The sequence below is a fragment of the Lipotes vexillifer genome, unplaced genomic scaffold, assembly GCF_000442215.2.
Source record: "Lipotes vexillifer unplaced genomic scaffold, Lipotes_vexillifer_v1.1 scaffold761, whole genome shotgun sequence".
In the NCBI taxonomy this organism is placed as follows: Eukaryota; Metazoa; Chordata; class Mammalia; order Artiodactyla; family Lipotidae; genus Lipotes; species Lipotes vexillifer.
The window spans coordinates 1,491,772-1,509,899 of NW_006796275.1; the positions used below are offsets into that span (position 1 = coordinate 1,491,772).

At 32.5% G+C, this 18,128-nt stretch overlaps 1 pseudogene; it reads right to left on the reverse strand.

The window, feature by feature from the left end:
* Positions 1-2,155: 2,155 nt before the first annotated feature.
* The window catches only part of LOC103083918 (GTP-binding nuclear protein Ran-like), a 19,523-nt pseudogene continuing 3,550 nt past the window's right edge, over positions 2,156-18,128 (reverse strand).

Genomic DNA, 18,128 nt, shown 5'->3' on the forward strand with positions numbered 1-18,128 from the left:
ATGATCCAACACAAAAAATTAGCAATTTAGGAGAGACTCAAATGTACATAGGTTGAAAGATCATTAACTCTGAAACAGGATTTTTCTTTTCATTTGGCATGGATATCATTTCCATCTCATACTCTGGGGTGAGCCTGTCCAGTGAAAAACACTTTGCCCCTGAGTGCTTGAGCACTGAGGGCTTTATTCCTCCATTAGAGAGCATGCTTCATTCTGCTATTTGAATTAATCAAGAAAATTTGCTGCTAGTTTACAATTTGCATAGCACTACTGACACCAAGTAAGAGCCTTTCATTTCTCTAAAAGCAATATTTGTTGTTTGTTTTATGGTTTCTTTATTCATGGGATTTTACTTCCACTGCTTCCTTGAATGTTTGTTTCTAAATCTGTTGCCTAAGCACTTAGCTTGCTTCTAATCCTTTGCATCACTAATAACTCAGCTTTTCCAAGCCAGTGGGTCACTAAATTGCACTTATTTTTCTTTCTGAATAAAAAATATATAGTATTTTATACTTTTTCATCAGTTATTGCTTGTTCATCCTTGCTTCAAATGTATATTAGCATAATTATATTTTTCAAAATCTTAACTTTTCTTCTCAAAGACATGAGTCTGTGAAACGACATAGTACTTGGTGAATTTTAAATGTTGTAAAGATAATCATCAGATAGAGCATCAGGGAAAAAAATTAACTTCTATTCCAAAACATCTTTGTTATTAAATTCACAACTAGGTTTAGATTTTTTTTTTTTTTTTTTTTGCGGTACGTGGGCCTCTCACTGTGTGGCCTCTCCCGTTGCGGAGCACAGGCTCCGGACGCGCAGGCTCAGCGGCCATGGCTCACAGGCCCAGCAGCTCTGCGGCATGTGGGATCCTCCTGGACCGGGGCACGAACCCGTGTCCCCTGCATCGGCAGGCGGATTCTCAACCACTGCGCTACCAGGGAAACCCCACACAACCTTTTTTTAACTTACACTCATAACTCTCCCCTCATTATTAATGATGTAGGAATAAAAATGGTTAATGGAAAGATGTTATTGATAGAATGTTATCGCAGAAGGAAATTTCTTGCAACAGCATGGAAGCAGCTTCTCTGAAACAGTTTGTAATTTTTTTTAAATTTAGAAATAATGTTGGAGATAAAAATCTGTGAGCTCATATTTAAATTTTAAAAAATCTGGGAACTCATAGAAAATAGTTTGAGAGGACAGATATAAAACTTCCATCATGCACATTTTGACAACACATATAACATTTTCTTCTTTTTGGTCCTGAGTTTACATTGATACTTCTGATTTTCACTTACATTTCCAAATGCTTTCATCTTTTATAAATAAAACCTAGTTAATTTTATCTATATCAATGCATATTTAGATCTTTCACTTTTAACCTAAACTGGGATTATATCTCATTTACTTTTATAACTCTCCAAGTGTTTATTGAACAAGTCAAAATTTTTCTAAGACACAGAAAAAATAATAAATAACGCTGATAGATTTTTCTAATGATAGATTACCCTACTTTTGTGGAATAAACCCTGTTTGTCCTGATTCATTTTGATTTAAGTACTACTGAATGGCTTGATTTTCTAATATTTTATTTTGTCATTTCTTCAAAATAAAATTTATCTATAATGCTCTTTGTGCTGTTATGATAACCTGGTAAGATGATTGGATAAGATTTTTTATATTTTCTATGTTATGGAACATTTTAAATAAAATTGAAACTGTTCCTTGTCAATTTTGTTAATTTATGCTTCACTATAAAAACATCCATTTGCTTAATTTTTTTTTTTTTAGATATTTGAAATACAACTTTATTCTGATTCTAAATGGAAAGAAATGGGAATGACAGTAACAAACAAGATTCCACCACTGAATATTGTGATGTGACTGTAGCAGTCTTATATTTGAAACTCAAGGAGGAAATAACTGTGTTCCAAAATACATAAATATGCAGGTACAAAAAAATGAAGGTTTTTTTTTTTTTTAACTGCCACATTCACTCCGAAGCCCATTCATCTCCTTCAGCATCCCAAAGATTAAGCACATGCTCTGCTTAGCTATATAATAAAGAGGCAAACATGCTGTACCACTGACATCACAGGTCAGTTGCCTATAAAACTAGACTTCTGATGCTGGCTCCAGCTTCACTTTTTCACAGGTCATCATCTTCATCCAGGAGGGCAGTTGTCTGAGCAACCTCTAGATCGTGCTTGTACTGCACTGCCAACGCTGGGTCCATGACCACCTCTGGCGGGGCAAAAGCAGGCATGGCGACAAACTCCAAGTTAGGGTGCCCGATCAGTTTTCTAGCAAGCCAGAGGAAGCTTTTCAAAGTTGTAGTTACTTTTGGCAGAAATGTCATAGTACTGATGATTCTTCTTTCGGTGGAAGACAATTGACTTTGCCTTAACCTTTCTGTCCATAATATCACTTGGTTGCCACACAACATGAGGGGATGTGATCTCTATGCCAGCTCTCTATGCCAGTTATGCACGTTCTTGTAAGTAACTCTCGATGTTACATCAAACATTATAATGGCGCACTGAGCTTGGATATAATAGCCATCTCTCAATCCACCAAATTTCTCCTGACCAGCTGTATCCCATATATTGAACTTAACAGGTCATCTGTTGGTATGGAACACAAGGGGTGAGCTACCTCAACACCCAAGGTAGCTACATACTTCTAAAATTCACCAGTCAGATGACGTTTCACAAATGTAGTTTTACCAGTACCACCATCCCCAATCAATACTAGTTTGAACTGAACTTGGGAATTCTACGTGGGCAGCCATGGTGATGCTACTTCCAGAAGCATCTCTGCACTCATCTGACTGAGGGCTCCATTTGCTTAGTTTTTAAAATGCATTTGTCCAAAGTTGCACATCATATTATTTTACATGATTTTATTACCTTTCATATCTGTGGCTATATGTTACATTATTTCATCTTTTCAGTCATAGACAGGCACTGGTATCATACATTAAAAACAGGCAAATATTTATTTGTCAGGTTATATTTTCATTGTTATATTAATTTTATATATTCAAATGTAGTGAATATTTTAATATCCCAAAAGGAGAAAGGTATCTAAATGAAAATGTGAACTCCAAGTAAACAGCATTTATCTAACACAAACAACAAATAGTATATAAACAAAGAAAAGAAACTTAGGTTCTAAAACTAGATATCTATGACCTTGAGTAATTTATTTAATTTTCTATGTGACTTACATAATGCTTGTTATTACAAATTGGATCTCAGTAATATCACTCGAAATATGAAAGTGTTCCCTGGGTAGGTGTGTGTGTGTGTGTGTGTGTGTGTGTGTGGTGTGAGCACACGTGCATGCACATATGCATGTGCTCATATTTTACAAACTACTCAGAACAAACAATAATGTAAAATGGAGAATTAGGCTTTTTATCTATTACAGCCACTGGTTTTGTCAAATGTATACCAAAATCTTTCAGAGGTGTAACACATTTTTCCCCCTTAATAAGAGGTTTTTATACCCAAGTATCCAAATCTCATTAACTCTATCAATATGACCATGGGTACATCCTCACTGGGAAAACCTTCCTAGAATTTTCTCATTTGACTAACACTGTACATTGTCTTATTTGATTAAATAATTTAAATCGAATGAAGGATTCCAAGGAGCTCTTTTTCTGCAAAGAAAAAGAATTTAACCCTGTAATGAGTGGCAGATACCAATCTTTGTTAAACTTTGAATTTAATTTCTCAAATATAACTCTCTTTGAATGGCACTGTACTTAAGAAGTGTCCAAATCCTTCTTGCAAATTATAGATTAATCACAAGGATGCATTTTTTATTGTTCAATTTCCTCTAATACAGAAAAAATCATTCAAATAAAAATGTAAAATAAATGGATACAATTAAGTAACTTATCTTTCTGTAATACTCTAGGTATACTGTATTCTATAGGACCATTGATACACAGATATTGATAATATCTCAATCACTATTTATTGCTGTCTGAAACAATCACTATTTGTTACAGTCCAAATCAGTCCTGATCTAGTTTATAATAAATCGAAATAGGACCAAGTCATACATGATATCACCAAATGTTATTTCATCTACAAAATGAGGATAATTTTAACAAAATGAACATTCTTAAAGGCTTTTTGGAAATAGTTCATACACATTATAAGCATGTGATGCCTAATAGGTATCTTTATGCTTTACACTATTCATTATCATTATATTAAAATGAATGGGCATAGCAAGAATGGTTATTGTTCAGTCTGAAATGATAGAACACATTTTTTAATCTTTTTCTTTAACTCATTATTTATTTATTATTATTTTTTAACATCTTTATTGGAGTATAATTGCTTTACAATGGCGTGTTAGTTTCTGCTTTATAACAAAGTGAATCAGCTATAGGTATACATATATCCCCATATCCCCTCTCTCTTGCTTCTCCCTCCCACCCTCCCTATCCCACCCCTCAAGGTGGTCACAAAGCACCGAGCTGATCTCCCTGTGCTATGTGGATGCTTCCCACTAGCTATCTATTTTACATTTGGTAGTGTATATATGTCCATGCCACTCTCTCACTTCGTCCCAGCTTACCCTTCCAACTCCCCATATCCTCAAGTCCATTCTCTACACATGTGTCTTTATTCCTGTCCTGCCCGTAGGTTCTTCAGAACCTTTTTTTTTTTTTTTAAGATTTCATATACATGTGTTAGCAGACGGTATTTGCCTTTCTCTTTCTGATTTACTTCACTCTGTACAACAGACTCTAGGTCCATCCACCTCACTACAAATAATTCAATTTCATTTCTTTTTATGGCTGAGGAATATTCCATTGTATATATGTGCCACATCTTCTTTATCCATTCATTTGTCGATGGACACTTAGGTTGTTTCCATGTCCTGGCTATTGTAAATAGAGCTGCAATGAACATTGTGGTACATGATTCTTTTTGAATTATGTTTTTCTCAGGGTGTATGCCTAGTAGTGGGATTGCTGGGTCATATGGTAGGTCTATTTTTAGTTTTTTAAGGAAAAAATATATTCACATTAGAAACTTGTTTTTATTTGAATATTTATATTTAATAATTGTATCACTTCAAAATGTCTAAATCATACAGATATATAGATATAAGGATAGATACACATGGATAGATACATAGGTAGATTCCTTATGGTGGTATATTTAACTGAATTTGGGATTAGGAACTATACTGATAGATATACTAAGAGCAGATATTATTTCTATGAATATTTTAAAAGAAAAAATTATTTAAGTTTTAAGTTTAGCATTTGATATATGAAATATTCACAATTTAAAAAGTAAATGAAATATTTTACAATAAAGTTTTCAGTTATCCTTTATAAATTGTTGGCTTTTTTAAAGAGAATAATCAAATAAATTTTATTTGTTGAAATGTCTATAATATTTAATGCCTTCTCCTGTTCAAAATTCCTAATATTTGTCATACAAAGTGTATTTAGTGTTTTTCCATCCTGAAATAAATTTGTGCAGCTTTAAAGTGTGACAGTTACAATTATAGAAGATTTCTACTGATTTCTTGGATGGATGTATTTTACTCTCTGATTCCCATGTAAAATAGCATAGAATATGTTCATACTATGAATTCCAGCATGTTTGAGATGGAAAGAAGTGAAAGTGATCAGAATGTTATTAATGGTATTACACTGTGAGCATGTAGACAGAGGCAATACAACTGGTTCAGGAAGTACTGATCCAGGGATTGCAAATAGTGTTAGCAAGTGATTGAGATTCAGGACAGGAAGTGTTAATTGCACCATGTTAGAGTGAGCCTAGATTATTATTTTTTTTAAAGAGCAGTTTACTTAAAAGGGGTATGCATTCTTTTTAAAATGAATATCTTATTTGCAAATTGAAGATTAAACAGCTTTTGCTCTATAAATAATTGTGGGGGGTGGTAGATGAATGCTTTATTTAAATGTTAATTCTTAGCTGTGTATATTTTTTTCAGACATTCACTGAGAAAATTGATTTTTTTATTTAGTACATTCACCAAGCAAAATATCTGTTTAGTCTTAAAGACATCAGTCAGGAAACGATATGCATTTTAATCCAACAAATGTATTAGTTTAGACAGTAAATTTTAAATTTGAACATAAGAAATGTTTTAACATAGCCTAGTAAATCTGCATTTTTATTTAAAGCTTAACTTTACTATAACATAACAAACAATTGAGCAAAGGACTTTGGAAGAGACATATTTCCAAAGACATGCAAATGGCCAACAGGTATATGAAAATATAAAAAGATGTTCAACATCACTAATCATTAAGGATATTCAAATCCAAACCACAATGAGATATTATCATGGACAAGTACTGCATAATTCCACTTTCTAATCAAACTCATAAAAGGATAAAATACAATAGTGGTAACCAGGGCTTGGGTGGTAAGGGAAATGAGTTGTTATTCAATGGATATATAGTTTCAGTTATGGTAGATGAATACATTCTATGTGTTTGCTGTATAACATAATGTCTATAGTTAACAATATAGCATTGTTTACTTCAGTAGTTATTAAGAGGGCAGATCTCATGTTAAGTATTCCTACTAAACAGAAAAAGAAAAAAAAAGGACACAAGAAAACTTTTGGTGGTGATGAGTATGTTTATTAACTTGATTGTGGTGTGGCATCATGGGTGTTTGCAAATGCCCAACTCATTAAATCATACACATTAAATATGTGCATTTCTTTAGATATCAATTAAATCTTGATAAAAGTTAAAAAAAAAACAAAAAAATCATTAATATTCAGATAATATAGACAAACTTAGCAGATAAAAAATAAAAATATACCAAGTTCTAAAAAGTAAAACTGACAAGCCACAGAAAAAGGGATTGAAAAAGGTGAATAAATATATAAAATAATAAATTACACTGATAATCAACGTATGTAAAATAAACATTTATATACTTAATAATTCATTAAAAATTACAAATCTATCTATGCTGAGTTGACAAGAAATGGAAGAAGGGTGATTTTTTATATGCTATTAATGAGGTTAAAATATGGAGCAATCACATATATTGGACTACAGTTTTCTTTTCCAGTAGTGTCCTTATCTGGCTTTGATGTTGAGATAATGCTGGCCTCATAAAATGTGTTTGGATGTATTTCCTCCTTGTTAATTTTTTGGAACAGCTTGAGATGGACTGGCATTAATTCTTCTTTAAATGTTTGGTAGAATTCACCAGCGAAGCCATCTGATCCTGAGTTTTTGTGTTGGGAAGTTTTTGATTAGTGATTCAATCTCCTTATTTGTTACTGGTCTGTTCAGATTTTCTGTCTCTTCCTGATTCACTCTTGGGTGATTGTATATTTCTAAAAAATCATCTATTCCTTCTAACTTTTCCAAATTTTTTTGGTGTAGAATTGTTCATAGTAGTCTCTTATGATCCTGTGCATTTCTGTACTATCAGTTGTAATGTTTTCTCTTTCATTTCTCATTTTATTTATTACAGTTTTGTCTTTTTTTTCTTAGTTATTCTACTTAAAGTTTTGTCAGTTTTATCTTTACAAGAAACCAGCTCTTAGTTTCAGTGATTTTTTTTGGTCCCAATTTCACTTATTTCTGCTCTGATCTTTGTTATTTCCTTCTTTTACCCACCATTGAGCTTAGTTTGTTCTTCTTTTTCTAGTTCCTTGAGAAGGTATAAAGTTATGTTTATTTGACACTTTTCTAATTTCTTAATAAATGTATTTACCACTACAAACTTCCCTCTCAGAACTGCTTTTGCAGCATACCATAGGTTTGGGTATGCTGTATTTCCATTTTCATTTGTTTTGAGGTATTTTTTATTTCTTTTAAGATTTCTTCTTTGACCCATATGTTTATCAGGAGTATGTTGTTTAATTTAAACATGATTTTAAATTTTCCAGCTCTCCTCTTGTTGATTTTTAGTTTCTTACTATTATGGCTGGAAATGATACTTGGTATTATTTCAATTTTCCTGCATTTGATAAGATTTGCTTCATAGCCTATCATATCCCTGATGAATATAGATGCAAAAATTCTCAACAAAATATTAGCAAACCTAATTCATCAGTACATTAAAAGGATCATATACCATGACCAAGTGAGATTTATTCCTGGGATGAAAAGTTGGTTCAATATACACAAAACAATAAATGTGACATACCGTATTAATAGAATGAAAGAAAACAATCATATGATCTTCCCAATAGATGCAGAAGAGGCATTTGACACAATAGAACATTTTCTCATGATAAAAATCCTCAACAAATTTGGCATATAGGGAACAAATTTCAACATAATAAAGGCCATATGCAACAAACCCACAGCTGCCATCATATCCTACAATGAAAGACTGAAAGCTTTTCCTCTAAGATCAGGAAGAAGACAAGGGTGTCTAATGTCACCACTCATTCATAGTAATGGAAGTCCTAACTAGAGCAATTAGGCAAGGAAAAGAAATAAAAGGTATCCAAACTGAAAAAAGAAGAAGTAAAATTGTTGTTATTCACTGATGATCTTACATATAGGAAGTTCTAAAGACTGAACCAAAAAATGTTGAAACTAATCAATGAATTCAGTAAAGATGCAGGGAAAAAAGTCAATATACATTTGCATTTCTACACAATAACAACAAAACATCTGAAAAAGAAATGAAGAAAACTATCCATTCATGATAGCATCAAAAACAATAAAATACTTAGAGATAAATTTATCCAAGGATGTGAAAGATCTGTACAATGAAAACTACAAGATTTTGATGAAAGAAATTGAAGTAGATTCATACAAATGGAAAGATATCTCTGTGGATCAGAACTAATATTGTTAAAATATCCATGCTAATAAAGGTCACCTATAGATTCAATGCAATCCCTTTCAAAATTCCAAAGGAATTCTTCATGGAAATTGAAATAAATTCTAAAATATGTATAGAACTACAAAAAACCCTGAATAGACAAAGCAATCATTAGAAAAAAGAACAAAACAGGAGACATCACAGATCCTGGTTTCAAACCATATTGTAAAGCTATAGTAATTAAAATAGTACGGTACTGACATAATAGCAATAATATAGATCAGTGGAACAAAATTTAGAGTCCAGAAATAAACTGCTGCATATATAATCAACTAATGTTTGATGAGAGCCAAGAACACTCAATGGGTAAAAGATAGGTTCTTTAGCAAATGATGTGATGAAGCCTGGATAATCAGATGCAAATAATAATAATATTTGGCCCCTATCTTACACCACTCACAAAAATTAACTCAACATGGATGAGAGAGTTAAACATAAGACAGACCTGGTACTATACTCCTAAAAAACATAGAGAAGAAGCTCCTTGACTTTGATCTGGGCAATAATTTTTTTAATATAACACCAAAAGCACAAACAACAGAAGCAAAAGTAAATAAGAGGGACTACATCAAACTTAAAAGCCTCTGCACAGCAAAAGACAATCATCAAAATGAAAAGGCCACCAATAGAATGGGAGAAAATATTTGCAAACTATTTATTGGATAAGGGATTGATATAAAAAATAGAACTCATACAACTAAATAGCAAAAAAAAGAAAAACTAATTAAAAATGGACAGAGGAATTGAACAGACATTTTTCCAAAGAAAACATCCAAATAATCACCAGGTACAGGAAAAGATGCTTAATATTACTAATTATCAGGGAAATTCAAATTAAAACTACAATGAGATATTATTCACACCTGTTAGAATGGTTATCATCAAAGAAAGAAGAAATAAGAAGTGTTGGCAAGGATGTGGAGAAAATGGAATGCTTGTGCACCATTGGTGGGAATATAAATTGGTTCCACCACTATAAAAAACAGCATGAAAAGTTACTCAAAAAAATGAAAAATAGAACTACTATAGGATCCAGCAATCCCACTTCTGGTTCTATATCCAATGGAATGAAATCAGGATCTATAAGAGATATCTACACTCCCATGTTCACTGCAATATTTTTCACAATAGTCAAGATATGGACGCATCCTAAGTGTCTGTCAATGGATGAATGAATAATGAAGATATGATCTATCTATCTATCTATCTATCTATAGAGAGAGAGAGAGAGGGAGGGAGGGTGGGAGGGGAGAGAGAGAGAGAGAGAGACATGAGAAAGAGGGAAATAGTGCCATTTGCTACAGCATGGATAGACATTGAGGGCATTAAATAAGATAAATAAGTCCAACAGGGGAAGACCAATACTGTATGATATTTATAAGTGGAATCTAAAAAAGCTGAACCTATAAAAACAGAGAATAGAATGGTGGTTACCAGGAGCTGGGAGCTGGAAAAATGTGTAAGGGTACAAACTTGTAATTAATATATAAATAGGTTCCAGATATCTCATGCAGAGCATAGTGATTATAGTTGAGAATACTGTATTATAATCTTCAAATTTGAGAGACTAGACCTTAATCATTCCCACTGCAAAAAATAAATGATAATTATGTGCTATGAAAGAACTGTTAGCTTATGTTGTGTTGGTAATTGAAATATATAAATGTATCAAATCAACATGTTGCACACCTAAACTTACAGAATGTTATATGCTGATTATATCTCAATAATTTAAAAATTTGGATCAATTACTTTGAAAGTACTTTGCTAATAGCTCATGCAGTAAGTAGCTTCTGAAATAGTTACCAATGAGCTTATTCCTTGGTATTCATTCCGTTGTGTAATCTCTTTTACCTGAGTATGTGCTGACTTAGTCGCTTGCTTCTAACATGTGGACTGTGGAAAATGTTGATAGGCTGTCACTTCTGAGATTAGATTACAGAGGTTAGAATCTCTCTCTTGCTCTGTTTGATGAAGTCAGCTGCCTTATTGTGAAATGATCTGTGGAGAGGATTGAGGCTGGATTTGCATCAATAGCCAGTGAGGAATCTGGGCTCTTAGTTCAACATGTGATGTATTGGATCCTGCCAACAACTACATGTGTGACTGTGGAAGCAAATCCACCCTCAGTTGTACCTTGAGAGAACTATGGCTTTGTGAGATATCTAAGGCAGCTCAGGCATGCCTGGATTCTTCACCCACAGAAACTGTGAAAAAAAATAAATGTGTATTCCTTTAAGTAGCTATGTTTTGGAGAAATGTTTAACACAGTGATTGGTAACGAGTACAGCTGTTAAATATGAATAATCTCAAGTCATAAGACTCAAAAAATTCATTCTAGATATGTGCAGTGTAAAAAGTATTATGGCTCATGTGAACTGGGAAATGAAATAAATAAATGGGTTATTCATAAAATGAACTTTTAAAAAATTTATAAAATGTTAACCTGGAACACAAAATTATGAGTAAAACCAATAAGTTACAAAAGTATCATGTATAGATGATTTTATACTTGTATATTAAAGCAGAAAAATATTATATATTGTATATAATTATATTAATATGTAGTAAAGATATAATATTAATCCATGGTACAGGCATTGAGATCAGGATATTACCTCAATGAAGGGTGATTGAGAGGTCAAAGAAAGCATCACATCATTTATAATGCTTTATATTTTTCAAATAATACGTCAGATGCAAATGTGGCAAAATGCTATAACATATTATGTTATGGTAGAGTATGCATAGATATATTTTATATTATGCTCTACTTTTTCTTGTTTGAAATATTTCATAATTTTTGAAATAATATTTAATAAGGGGAAATGGAAACATAAGTGTGATACATTAATATAAAATTGATAAAAGTGTCATTAATATAAAATATAATGGAGATAAAAGCACCTTTATTTGGTTCAGATAAGCTAAAAGAAGACCAAATTAGACACAGATCTTGTTTATTGTAGTACTCCAATGACAACAGGATCAGCAACCATAATATATCAAATCATTTCCAAGACATTAAGCAAACAAATAATTTATATAGAGTAATGTAAACAAATCATTTATACATCTATTGCACACAGTGTATCTCTAAACTATGCCTCAGAGACATCTAGTAAATAGTATGAAGTAGCATAAATCTATCATATTTTGTTTTTGTTGGGAAAAAAACTTTATAAAAATGACATATAATCTACTAAAAATGGAAAAATACATTATTCAACCATGTAAATCTGACATCTAGAAATATTAATAATATGCTAATTAGAGAGCAATAATTATTCAAATTTTTAGTCACTTGATATGCAATATATTATATCAAAGATGGGCAGTCTTAGAGATTTGTTTATGATTCAATTTGTTGTGCCATATAGATAAATTTCCAGATTAACTTTTTTTAAACTAATGTTTCCTTTGACTTATAAATTATTAAAAGGTATATAGTACCAAAATATTTATTTGTTTTGTATACATTTTGTCACTGTTACAAAAACATAATAATTAAAATGATGTCTATTATTTTCATCATTATTTGCTTAATAAATAGGACCAAAAAAACTTGACTTCAAGATATTATTCATGGCTGTTCACAAATAATAATTTGTTTACAACAAAAGGGAATGAAGAATGGCTAATAAGACTACAATAATTCCCAAACCCTTCATAACTCATTAGCTGATTTCTGAACATTCACTTTCATACATTTACATAAACACTTTTAACTATTAAAATGGAATTAATTCTGCAGGCAATATAATGTGAATTTTTGTGAATTATTTATACTTGAATACTTAAATATATTTTTGGTAATATGTATAGAAAGAAAAAGTATACATATGATATTGAAATAAAAAGCAGATGGAGATGAGAAAGGACAAAAAGAACTTGTAAGGCTAATTTGACACTGTTTACAGACTTTGCTTAGATTTCATTAACGGCCCAATTTCCTCACCACTTCTATCTGTGCATTTTTCTGTGTAAGTTCTCAATGCTTTCCCACTGTGGGTAAGTTTAATTCTCTGTGCCTGGGCTTAGTTTGTGACTTGCTTATGTCAATATGACCTGACATCAGCAGTGTCTTGAAAAGCATTTGCAAGATGAGACTCACTAGCTCTTGAGCTTCTGATGTCAACATGATAAGAACGTGGTAAGTCTGATGGTCCTTAAAAGGGGATGAATGACAACTAAAGCAGAGAAGTATCAGCTGAGATGTCCCAGGAAAGCCCAGTTGAGAATAGAGCCCTGAACAAATTTCAGATCCAGTCAACCACTGATACCTGAGCAAACTCAACATAAACTGGGCCCAAACTAGATTAGCCAAGCCATTGCAAGCCATGGGAAATTCAGCTTATAATAAACAGTAGTTGATTTTAAGCTACAGGATGTTGGATTTCTTTTTACACAATGATAATTAAATGATGTAGGCCAATTATTTTACAGGGCATTTTATGAAATGGAATTCATATAATGTATAAGTTTTCCATACTGTGGAAAAGAAATTTATAATAAATATTAGTAAAAATTCACCTTAATTTTTTCTTCCTTTAGATGATAATGTTTTGTCCTAAATAGAAAATTCTAATATATACAATTATGCCAATGCATGGAAGAGGTACTTCCAAGTTATACTATGACAGACATCAAAAATATTTCATGAAATTGAATCATTATGTTGTATATCTGAAACTAACATATTATATAATATAATGTTCCATGTCCTTTATACCTCAATAAAAAAATAAAAATAAATAAAGAAAATTTTTAAAAACTCAAGATAAATATTAAGCATGGATTACTATAAGCCAGAGAACATGGAAAGTGCAGGCAAGGATTCAAAAAAAATAATAATTTCACTCTTTTTCTCTATTCATTAACACTAATACTCATTTTATTTAAAGATGTAGATTACTATATTGATATAGATTAGAATAATATAAATCATAAAGTCTCACAAGGTAAATGACCATTTCCTAATTATCTCTTTGTTGTTGTTCATATGGAAAAATTGCTTTTACCTGAATGGTTTTAAGGTACATATTTTAAAAGAATGCTTCTAAAATTTACATATAAAAAGACAAACCAAACATTGTACTGTTATATATTATTGGTGTCCTCGAGCATTTTTCAATATTTTATCTTTTATGAATTCAGGGTTATTCTTGGAACTAATATGTAAATATAATTTTAAAGCATGTGTTTTTTGTTTTTTTGTTTTTTATTTGTGGTACACAGGCCACTCACTGTTGTGGCCTCTCCCGTTGCGGAGCACAGGCTCTGGATGAGCAGGCTCAGCGGCCATGGCTCACAGGCCCAGCCACTCCATGGCATGTGGGATCCTCCCAGACTGGGGCACGAACCTGTGTCCCCTGCATCGGCAGGTGAACTCTCAATCACTGCGCCACCAGGGAAGCCCTAAAGCATGTGAATTAATTATGCATTTTTATCATACATCTTAGAATCAAGCAAATTCAGGAAATCAAACCTAATAGTTTAGGTAAATATATCTGCTTATTTATTTGCTCAACAAATAGAAGAGACAGGCAAAGAGTTTTAATTAAATGAGGAGAACCTGAAGTAGTCAGCTCTAATAATTTAGATTTGCATTTCTCTAACGATTAGTGATGTTGAGCATCCTTTCATGTGTTTGTTGCCAATTTGTATATCTTCTTTGGAGAAATGTCTATTTATATCTTCTGCCCATTTTTGGGTTGGGTTGTTTTTTTTTGGATACTGAGCTGCATGAGCAGCTTGTATATTTTGGAGATTGATCCTTTGTCAGTTGCTTCATTTGCAAGTATTTTCTCCCATTCTAAGGGTTGTCTTCTCAGCTTGTTTATGGTTTCCTTTGCTGTGCAAAAGCTTTTGAGTTTCATTATGTCCCATTTGTTTATTTTTGTTTTTACTTCCATTTCTCTAGGAGGTGGGTCAAAAAGGAGCTTGCTGTGATTTATGTCATAGAGTGTTCTGCCTATGCTTTCCTCTAAGAGTTTTATAGTTTCTGGCCTTACATTTAGGTCTTTACTCCATTTTGAGTTTATTTTTGTGTATAGTGTTAGGGACTGTTCTAATTTCATTCTTTTACATGTAGCTGTCCAGTTTTCCCAGCACCACTTATTGAAGAGACTGTCTTTTCTCCATTGTATATTCTTGCCTCCTTTATCAAAAATAAGGTGACCATATGTGCGTGGGTATATCTCTTGGCTTTCTATCCTGTTCCATTGATCTATATTTCTGTTTTTGTGTAAGTACCATGCTGTCTTGATTACTATAGCTTTGTAGAATAGTCTGAAGTCCGGGGGCTTGATTCCTCCGGCTCCATTTTTTTTTCTCAGGATTGCTTTGGCTATTCAGGGTCTTTTGTGCTTCCATAAAAATTGTGAAATTTTTTGTTTGAGTTCCGTGAAAAATGTCAGTGGTAGTTTGATAGGGATTTCACTGAATCTGTGGATTGCTTTGGGTACTATAGTCATTTTCACAATGTTGATTCTTCCAATCCAAGAACATGGTATATCTCTCCATCTGTTTGTATCATCTTTAATTTCTTTCATCAGTGTCTTATAGCTTTCTGCATACAGGTCTTTTGTCTCCTTAGGTAGGTTTATTCCTGGGTATTTTATTCCTTTTGTTGTAATGGTAAATGGGAGTGTTTCCTTAATTTCTCTTTCAGATTTTTCATCATTAGTGTATAGGAATGCAAGAGATTTCTGTGCATTAATTTTGTATCCTACTTTACCAAATTCATTGACTAGCTCTAGTAGTTTTCTGGTAGAGTCTTTAGGATTCTCTATGTATAGCATCATGTCATCTTCAAACAATGACAGCTTTACATCTTCTTTTCTGATTTGGATTCCTTTTATTTCTTTTTCATCTCTAATTGCTGTGGATAAAACTTCCAAACCTACGTTGAATAACAGTGGTGAGAGTGGACAACCTTGTCTTGCTCCTGATCTTAGAGGAAATGGTTTCAGTTTTTACCATTGAGAACGATGTTAGCAGCGGGTTTGGCATATATGGCCTTTATTATGTTGAGGTAAGTTCCCTCTATGCCTACTTTCTGGAGGGTTTTTATCATAAATGGGTGTTGAATATTGTCAAAAGCTTTTTCTGCATCTATTGAGATGACCATATGGTTTTTCTCCTTCAATTTGTTAATATGGTTTATCACATTGATTGATTTATGTATATTGAAGAACCCTTGCATCCCTTGGATAAACCCCACTTGATCATGGTGTATGATCCTTTTAATGTGCTGTTGGATTCTGTTTGATAATATTTTGTTGAGGATTTTTGCATCCATGTTTATAAGTGATATTGGCCCATAGTTTTCTTTCTTTGTGACATCTTTGTCTGAAAACCACCACTTATTAAGCTCACAGATTCTGTGGGTTGGGAATCTAGATGGGGCAAGACTAGACTGGTTTATCCACAGCTTAAAGTTTGTGGAACAAAATCATCTGTAAGTGTCTTTAAATACATACTTTCTTTTCAGTTGGGACCTCAGATGGGATTTTCAAGAGGACCTGTAGGTCATTTCCCCACATGCTCTGGACTTGCTCTGAGAATAGGGATAGCAGGATAATCATACTTCTTATAAGGAGGCACAGAACTCAAAAAGCTAGTGCCCTGATGGACAAAGTGAAATCCTTATTGTAGCTCTGACTGCAAAACCAGATAATCTCATTTCTAATGTATTATTTTGTTTAGTCTCAGATTCACCAAGATTCATGAGGATGTAGCCTAGACACCATTTTTTGAAGGCAAGGTGGTACAACATCACACTGTAAAACAACATGTAAGATGAGTGATATAGTTGTAGCTATAATTGAAAAATACCACCTGCCACAACCATATACTCTTCCGGCTTAATTTTCTCATCATCTCTTGTCACTAACATTCAATATATCTTACCTTTTATTTATATATCTTTTTCTATTAGAATGTGAGTTTTTGTCTGTTTTGTTTCATTGTTTTCTATAACACATCGAAGAGCACTTGAAACAAGTAATTGTTTAATAAATATTTTTTGGATGAATGAATAACTGAGTGGTTTTAAAAGAGGAGAGGAAATGCAAAATAAGCTTAGTATGAATAAAATATGTATATAGAACATAGAATAAGTTAAGACAATATGTTTTTAAGGTTACATATATTCCTATATGCTCAACTTTACTTGTACATGTTAAAGTCTGATGATCACAAAATTTCTTGGTCTCTTTTATATCTAACATTTTTATATCATGTCTTTTTCTAAGCCAGATTAGCATATATTGTGTGATTTATAATGTTTACTTCTTCTATAAATCAATGAAATTATGAGTTTAAACTGAGATAAATTCATCTATTCACTTGCCATGAGAAGCTACATTGCTCCAAGAAAATTTTTAGGCTGTGGATATACATGTTCTATAGCCAGATTAGATGCATAAATGAGCATAATGAGCATGCAAATTTCATGTAAGTTTGAGGGAAAGAATTAGTGTTTTGTTAAGTGTATGTGATGAGGTTAATAACACTGATAATCATGCCCCTAAATATGTATGCTGGAGTTAATGATAGTGACAAGAATATATCAAATTTATGAGTGAAAAACTAGAGAAAGAGGAAAGGTGATGGGTATAAGAAATTAAAATGGTCATTGTTTTCCAGCCAGGGGTGAACATTCAGATAAGGGAAGGGAAAGTACCTGCTTTTTGAATAGTGTAAGGAGGAGTCACTAGAATAGAGATTTTAGTTTGGGATGATTATAAAGTAGATACAGTGAATGTGGATGGTTTAAGTAGAATGAAAATACTAATTCATAAAGTAGAGTAGGTACAAAATGAAGAATATTTATGATTATGTTAGTATTTAAGATCCCTTTTCATACATTCCAAAAGTAAAATATGGTTTATATATGAATTCACTCATCATATGCATGAATGTTGATATGGTGCTTTCACTAATATACTGTGAAATTTTTCCCTATGAATCATTTTCCTCAACTTCTTCTAGGTACTTAAATCAAGTTAATTCTAGGAAGAAGAGACAATGAGTGTATTTTCCTGGTCCAAGCCATTTTCTCCATTCTGCCTTCAACAGCAGTAAAGTATGAATTGTGCTCTTATTCTCAATAGGCCATGCTGCCCAATTTTCACTGGATCAGAAACAGATGGAGAAGTAGTATCATCATAAACTCCCTCTTTCTCTTCTGTGTCTCCTTCTTTCTCTGCCTTTCTCTTTCTCTCTTCCCTTCTCTTTCCC